Source organism: Belonocnema kinseyi, chromosome 2 (assembly GCF_010883055.1).
Source record: "Belonocnema kinseyi isolate 2016_QV_RU_SX_M_011 chromosome 2, B_treatae_v1, whole genome shotgun sequence".
Taxonomy (NCBI): Eukaryota; Metazoa; Arthropoda; class Insecta; order Hymenoptera; family Cynipidae; genus Belonocnema; species Belonocnema kinseyi.
This window is the reverse complement of record NC_046658.1, coordinates 8,520,808-8,528,301: the sequence shown is the minus strand read 5'-3', so window position 1 is coordinate 8,528,301 and position 7,494 is coordinate 8,520,808.

The window sequence follows — 7,494 nt, the reverse complement described above, 5'->3', positions numbered from 1 at the left end:
GATATAACATTTCAAGGTTATTTAAAAGTTAAAATGAATTAATTAATAAAAACTCATATTCACATTCCAAAACTCAAAAAAGGAAAATTTTACGTTCGAAACCATATTATACTGTCTTTCATTATGACCTTGATAAGGTTAGTTAAAAAAAACTATGAACAAAAAAAACAGGCAAATCATATAAGGCCGTAAGGCAGATCACACCGCCAGCTATCTGGTAAGTAAGACCTTCAGCCTAACCGATATGAGAATATTTTTCATTGGTTTTCGCTTACGCACACGCTTCTCTTCAAACGACCAGTTCGGGGTAGTTTTTTGGGCAGGAGTTTGGGCCTTCATGGTGGACAACGGTGGTTCTCGTAGTGCTGGAGGAAGTTAGGGGAGAGAAAGGATGTCTGCAGGAACTTTGAGGGGTGAAATAGTGCAAAGAAAGGTATATTTGGGGTAGTAAGCGACAGCGGCCTTAAGAGACATCTGTTGGCCGCAGTATGTTTTTTTTTCTTGCATGGATTGACCTTCGAGATATTAAATTTATCACTAAAAGATTATGGGACATAGGAGTCAAACGGACCTCGGCCTGTATGAGTATGGATATGGATGAAAGAACCCCTATAAACGGGCTCTCTTGGATGTTTTAAAAAGGATCCCTATGAACGGGATCCATGGGTCAAAGTCTCTCCCTAACCGATCTCCAATTTCTGGAGTCGGCACAGGAATGACCTGCGGCCCACACAGCGACCGAGAAGCAGCCCTCTGTTGGTATGGTGGCCTGCGAACGGGCATTCATTGAGTTTCTCGCTCAATGTGACCACCCCCCTAAGCCATGGGTGTAGAGTGATCGTGCCCATGGCTCTTTGGTACCTAAGGGTTATGAAGGTGTCCTAACGGCCTCTCGGGGACACTGGATGACTTTCCCGAGTAATTAGTCTTACCCTTACTCAGGCGGTGGCTGTGCCCTCAGCTCTTTCGGGAGTTGAGCGTGTGACGGCCCCTCTGAGTGAGGCTATGGAGATGGAATTTGCTAATCAGTCCCCCCAATAAGAAAAAACGCATCAGCGGTTCCCTAAAAAAGAGACTGAGGAGGCAAGCGCAGCGGGCTAATAGAGCAGCTGCAGTACCTGGACTGATCCTCTGACTGTGGTGGTGACGGATACGAGTTACCCGGACTCGCCGCTCACCGGAGAGCAGCTAGAGCTTCTCAGCGAGGCTACCTGGAGGGCGCTCGAGAGAGTTGTGCCAGATCAATAGCCTAAATTCAAGATCCATTTCTGCAGGGGTGGGGTGTTTATATTTGTGACAGCGGACCCAGAGACCAAAGCTTAGCTACAAAATTTTTTAGCCCAGACAAGACCTTAGGAAGGCGCATCTTTCAAGGTGGGTGGGGTTGAGTTACTCCAGAGGATGGTTAAGACTACGTGTGAGGGATCTCACAAATTAAGGAAAGGTAAGAATGTGGAGCGTCGAGAAGCGGGTGAAGTCAATCAATAGACGCAGTGAATATAATATATTTGGTTTTATTAACCAACTTACAACTTGTTGGAGGGAACTGCTAGTTCAAAATCCATGTTCGATCTCGCCAGTTATCCCCGAGAGCAGGTGGAGGTGGTGGATGGTGTCGTTAGATGAGACGGCGCTGATGGCCTAAGCTTTGTCCTAGCGGATGGCGTGTTTGGGCCTTGAAAACAGCAAGAGGTTTGAGCAGAACGGAAACCGTATCGGGGCGCAGAGAGCACAAGACAGACAGCTTGCCTTCGGTGCAAGTTTACGCTTATAAAGACTAGGGGTGTCGTTCCCCAGTCCTAATCATGGGCCCTCAGGGCCGTAAGGTAGCGGGGTGCTTGTAACTTTATTACATACGGCATGGTTCCTAGGTGCACTGACGGACCCGCAGGTAGTTTTCGGTCGGCTGGAGAAATTCAGCCCGACACGTAGGACAGCGTCCTGGCGGTGCGTTAGGCACGATAGGCCTCAAGAAGAGGACGCAGCTAGAGAATTTAAACATCTCCTAGTTGCACAAATTCCAAAGTCGCAAACGATGGCCCTTGCGGCCCTCAATAACAGGCCCCTCTACCTTTATGGACAGGTCAACTCAAAAGTGGCCAGTCAGGGGCGGGAGAGGCCTGTCGGTGAACAGGAAAATCGGGATCAGACATAAATGACTGCTCCCGGTCTAACCATTACCCAGAATAACTTGCATCATAGCAAAGGTGCCACTGCTATGTTCCAGTGACCTGATGGTGATAGTCACGGATCTTAAAGGAATTGGAAGGATTGTCGTGGAATCGGCTTACTTTTCATATGACAGCGATACCAATCCACCAGTGGAGGCACTTATAATGGTGGAGTACTGCAAGGTAAGGGGTCTTTCTCTTCTGTTGGGGTGCGATGCTAAACTTCCACCATACCCAGTGGGGTAGCACGGACATCAACTCAAGAGGTAAAAAGCTATTGGAATACCTAATTAATACTGATTTAGATACTCTTAATACGGAGAACACCCCGATGTTTCGTAATTCAGTCAGGGAGGAAATCATTGACATCACTCTCTGTACTAGTAGTTTTACAGAGAACATCAAGAAATGGAGAGTCTCAGATGAAGCTACTCCCTCAGATCACTCACTGATAGAGTTCGTGTTCGAACCCGCTGTACCTACCTGCCCTAAATCGGTCAGAAATCCAAGAAGAACGGATTGGGATCAGTTTTCCAAAGAACAAAGGCTTGAGAGACACACTGGTGGAACGCGAAACTCGAAGAGGTTCGCAGGCAAATCAGAGAGAGATTAGGACGTGCCAGTTTCGGCAAAACGAAGGAACCCTTATCGAGTGAAAGAAATTCTTAAGCTCGGAGAAAGGAAGTAAAAATCCTAACAGAAATGTTTATAGTACATGAAAACCTCCGGTACCACAGACATAAGATAGGGATTGAGGAAAGTCCCCTCTGTCGTCTGTGCGGAAAGGACAATGAAACTTCCATTCATATCCTCTGTCACTGCCCCGCGATTACGGGGAAGCGTGTAACACTCACAAGCAGTTTCTGCTTCAGTGAGTCTGACATATCGGCCAAAAGCATGGCTGCGGTCCTCTCTCTGTGGAGAGGACTTTGGGGCCATGCTTAAGGCTTATAAGGGGACGCAACGGGATCACCCAAGCGTCAGGGGCTGTGACGTTCTCAATTCAGAATATAACAATAATAACGAACGAAATAACCTCTATTAAAGATCAATTGAGTCACCAAAAGCACATCCAAAGTCTAGCCAAACAAACCAAAATAAGTTGAAAGGATAGTTCGAATCGGTAAACGAATTTAAAAAATATTTGGTCCAAGATGAATTAAAGTCGAGCGATGAAAATTCCTAGAGCGAACAAATCACAGGCTAAACTACGATCAATTTCACAGAAAGTCTAATCTAGTGAACACAACCGACAAAGTTGTTGTTAAGGCCCTTGAATACGAACAATCAAAGCCGGAAGGAAGACAACCTTCTTTCACTGATCTAAATTATTCTGCCTCAATTGCGTAAAATTAGGGCACATGTTACGCTACCCCAATGGGCACAAACGTTAAATAACATAATTATAACGGCTCAAAAACGTCCAAAGTCAGTACAATTAACATTTCATAAACGTAAAATGTTCCCGAGACGTTTGAAAGATGTACTTCGAACATGAAACGTTTTTAGAACATTATTTGGTCTGGGTTAGGACAGTTGTTAAAAAGTTCGAATAACTTATTTTGACTTGTACGTCCAAGAAGCGTTATTAGGACGTTCCAATTACGTTCTTAAATTGCGTGCCCACTAGGTCTGTACATCGAAGCCACAAATGGTAGCAGATTACTGAAGTCAAGGGCATAAGTGAGGATATTCAGAAGTCTTCTTCACCCGAAAAGGTAGTCGATTTTCAAAAGATCTTACACACCAACCAACCTAAAAATTTCGATGGCATATACTGTGATGCCAGCGAAATAACACTATTTAGTATGACTAAGGACATTTTTTAGAAGTTCAGATGAAGTCCTTTTACTTGGACGTCCAGAAACGTTTTTAAGACGATCTAATTACGTTCTTAAATTTTGTGTAAGCCATTCTAAGCCATTCTAAAAATGATCTTTAACAAGGGGGCAGTCCCAAGTAACCCTGAGGTTGCGAGTGCAATCCAGATCTCGGAAGTAAAGATGAAGCTGGTAGTCAGATCTCTGACATCACATTTCGTCGTCACAAGTCTCAACGAAATTATGCGAGAGAGGCCAGAGCTGGACGAAGGCAAGGAAGTAGGGAGCATCATTCCTACTAAATACAAGAAGAGATCCACGTAATGGTCGTCAACAGTTTGACGAAGTTTAATTTTACTTTCAAAAATAATTATGTTGGTGAATACGTTTATTTCTTTTCTCTCCGAAATTGCCGCATTTCTTATTTTATTCTATTTTATTAACATTAGTCCATTCAATATTAACTTCAGTTTTGACGATCATTAAATCTTAAGTCCGTATTAATTGTTTTCCCCCCTAAATTGTCGAATGTTTTATTACTTTTATTATAATGACATTAAGTTTGTCGCGATGCCATTATTTTGCTAAATTTAGCAACATTATCGACCGCTTGCAGTTGTAACTTATACCGAGAAAATGGATTGATTGACTTGATTAGTCAATCAAGTTCGACCAGTCCCCACGGTGGGGCGCTCTGGCCAATCACAGGCATCGTAGAAAGTATACCTAAGAACATCATGACCTGATACCTCAGTTTCAGGTCAGCCCTAAAGATGTGAACTGCAATGTTCACGAAACGTCGGCAAACAATTCGTAGTTTTTTATACGAGTGAAACCCGAAATATCTCTTTTTTATCAAAATGAATCATCGTGAAAGCATTAAATCTATTATGAAGGAACTCAACGGGGAGAGTATTCTTACTAAAACCAACACCTTTAGTAAGCTCAGGACTTCTCAAGGTAAGCTACTAACATCCTTAGCTTTTTTAAAACGGTGCAGAGACAACAAAATAGTCCCAAAATTCTTACAACTGAAAGATAATTTGGGAACTTCAAAATCCAAATCAATTCTGCATAATACAACTTTGCTTCTCGTTAAAGAAAAAATACAGCATACCAAATTTCTTTTTCACACTACCTCTAAAAAACTATTAAAACTTCACCTTTTCCTATCAAATACCCTCAGATTTGACATTTGGTCCACATTGGACCGCATATCGTTTGACCAATCCCAACGGATTACAGAGCTTTCCACCCAAAAACAAAAAACAAAATTTGACAAATTACTTCCAGTAAAGAAAACTAAACTAACAAATACAGTAAAAAACATCTCTGTCCACCCTCTCAACAATGAAATGATTTTAGCCTTATCTAAAGGACATAATTTTGCTGTAGCTTCATCGAAAATTCCAAAAGAAGAAATAATCAGCAATTTAGAATACACAATATATACCCTTTCACTCGAAAAAGCAAATGACATACGACGCAGGACGGCCAACATTTTACGCCAAGCTCAAGTTCCATCCTCAAACTTACCAAAACAGGAAAAAACCGCAATTAAAGAACTTAATCAAAATAAAGATATTATAATATTACCCGCAGACAAAGGCAACACAACAGTAATAATGAATAAAGAAGACCATAACAACAAAATTATGGACCTTCTAACTGACGATATATACAAAAAACTTAAGAAGGACCCCACAAAAACAATAGTCAGTAAAACAAAGACTCTTCTCAAAAACTCTAAACTTGACAACCAAACAATATCTAACTTAATACCTACTAATCCCATATCTCCAAAACTTTACGGTCTCCCAAAAATCCATAAAGTAAACATTCCACTCAGACCGATCGTCAGCGCAATAAACTCACCAATTTACAACCTAGCACGTTTCCTCGCTGCAAAACTAAATCCTTTTACAGGAAACTCCATCACTCACGTCCGAAACTCATTCGACTTTATTAAAAAGATACAACAGATTTACATTAAACTCAAAGACATACTAGTGAGTTTCGACATAGTATCTCTTTTTACGAAAGTAACAATCTCGGATACAATTAATATTATTAAATCTTTCAGAAACTTCCCTTCCGAGCTTGTACCTTTGATAGAACAATGTCTCAATAATACTTACTTCTCGTTCAATAACCAATTCTACGAACAAACCTCAGGGGCAGCAATGGGATCCTTAATCTCACCTGTAATAGCCAATGTCTTTATGGAACATCTAGAAACTAAAATATTTAACCAAGCCAAAGTTAAACCAGAATTCTGGTTCCGTTACGATGATGACACATTTATCATCTGGCGATATGGACGAGATGAACTAAATAAGTTTTTCGATTTTATCAATCAATTACATCCTAATATCTAGTTCACCATGGAAATAGAACAAAACCGAAAATTTGCTTTCTTGGACGTATTAGTTTACAAAAAATCGGATAACACATTAGAACATGAAGTTTACAGAAAACCCACGCATACAAACAGATACTTACATGCCTCCTCCCACCATCATCCATCTCAAAAATAATCGGCCATCAACTCCCTTGTATACAGAGCTGTCTCGATAACAGATAAAGATAACTTACGCAAGTCAACACAACCTACGAAAGAAATAGAGAGAAAAATGACCACCACCCTACCCTACATCCAAGTTGTCACAGAACAAATAGGAAGAATTCTCAACAAACACAACATCCAAACCATATTTAAAACACCTGCGAAAATAAGACAACAACTAAATAACTCTAAAGATAAAAAGGCACCCTTCAGTGATCCAGGAGTATATAAAATCCCTTGTTCTTGTGGCAAAGTCTATATTGGAGAAATCGGGAGAGCGGTGAGCCAATGTATGAAGGAACAGGAAAAAAAAGACTTCAAAAAAGACTGGATTGGCCAATCAAGTTCGGCCAGTCCTTACGGTGGGGTGCTCTGGCCAATCTCAGGCATCGTAGAAAGTATACCTAAGAACATCATGACCTGATACCTCAGTTTCAGGTCAGCCCTGAAGATGTGAACTGCAATGTTCACGAAACGTCGGAAAACAATTCGTAATTTTTTACACGAGTGAAACCCGAAATATCTCTTTTTATCAAAATTGATTATCATGTTGTGCTATTTTAAAGCTTGTGTTTTATATTTAAGATAAGTTCAGTCACTATGAAGTACTTCACCTCGAAATAACTATTAACCACTTCCATTATTAACTACTTTCACTTTGGATTTTATAATTATTTTCAACTTCAAATTCGTCGGTAAGTCAGATTCCGGCCAGAAGCGCGCCAATGCGTAAAAATGTAGGCGCGACACTTCCCGTCGAAAATTTGCCAAACAAACTGTGTCGGTGGGCCGATTTCCACCATTTTAAATATCGTAAATAATTGCATTAATTCGTTAAAACACACAGTTTTAACATTCGTTAAAACACTGTCCTCAGTTAGACCAAATAATGTTCCAAAGACGTTTAATGTTCGAAATACATCTTTTAACCGTCTCT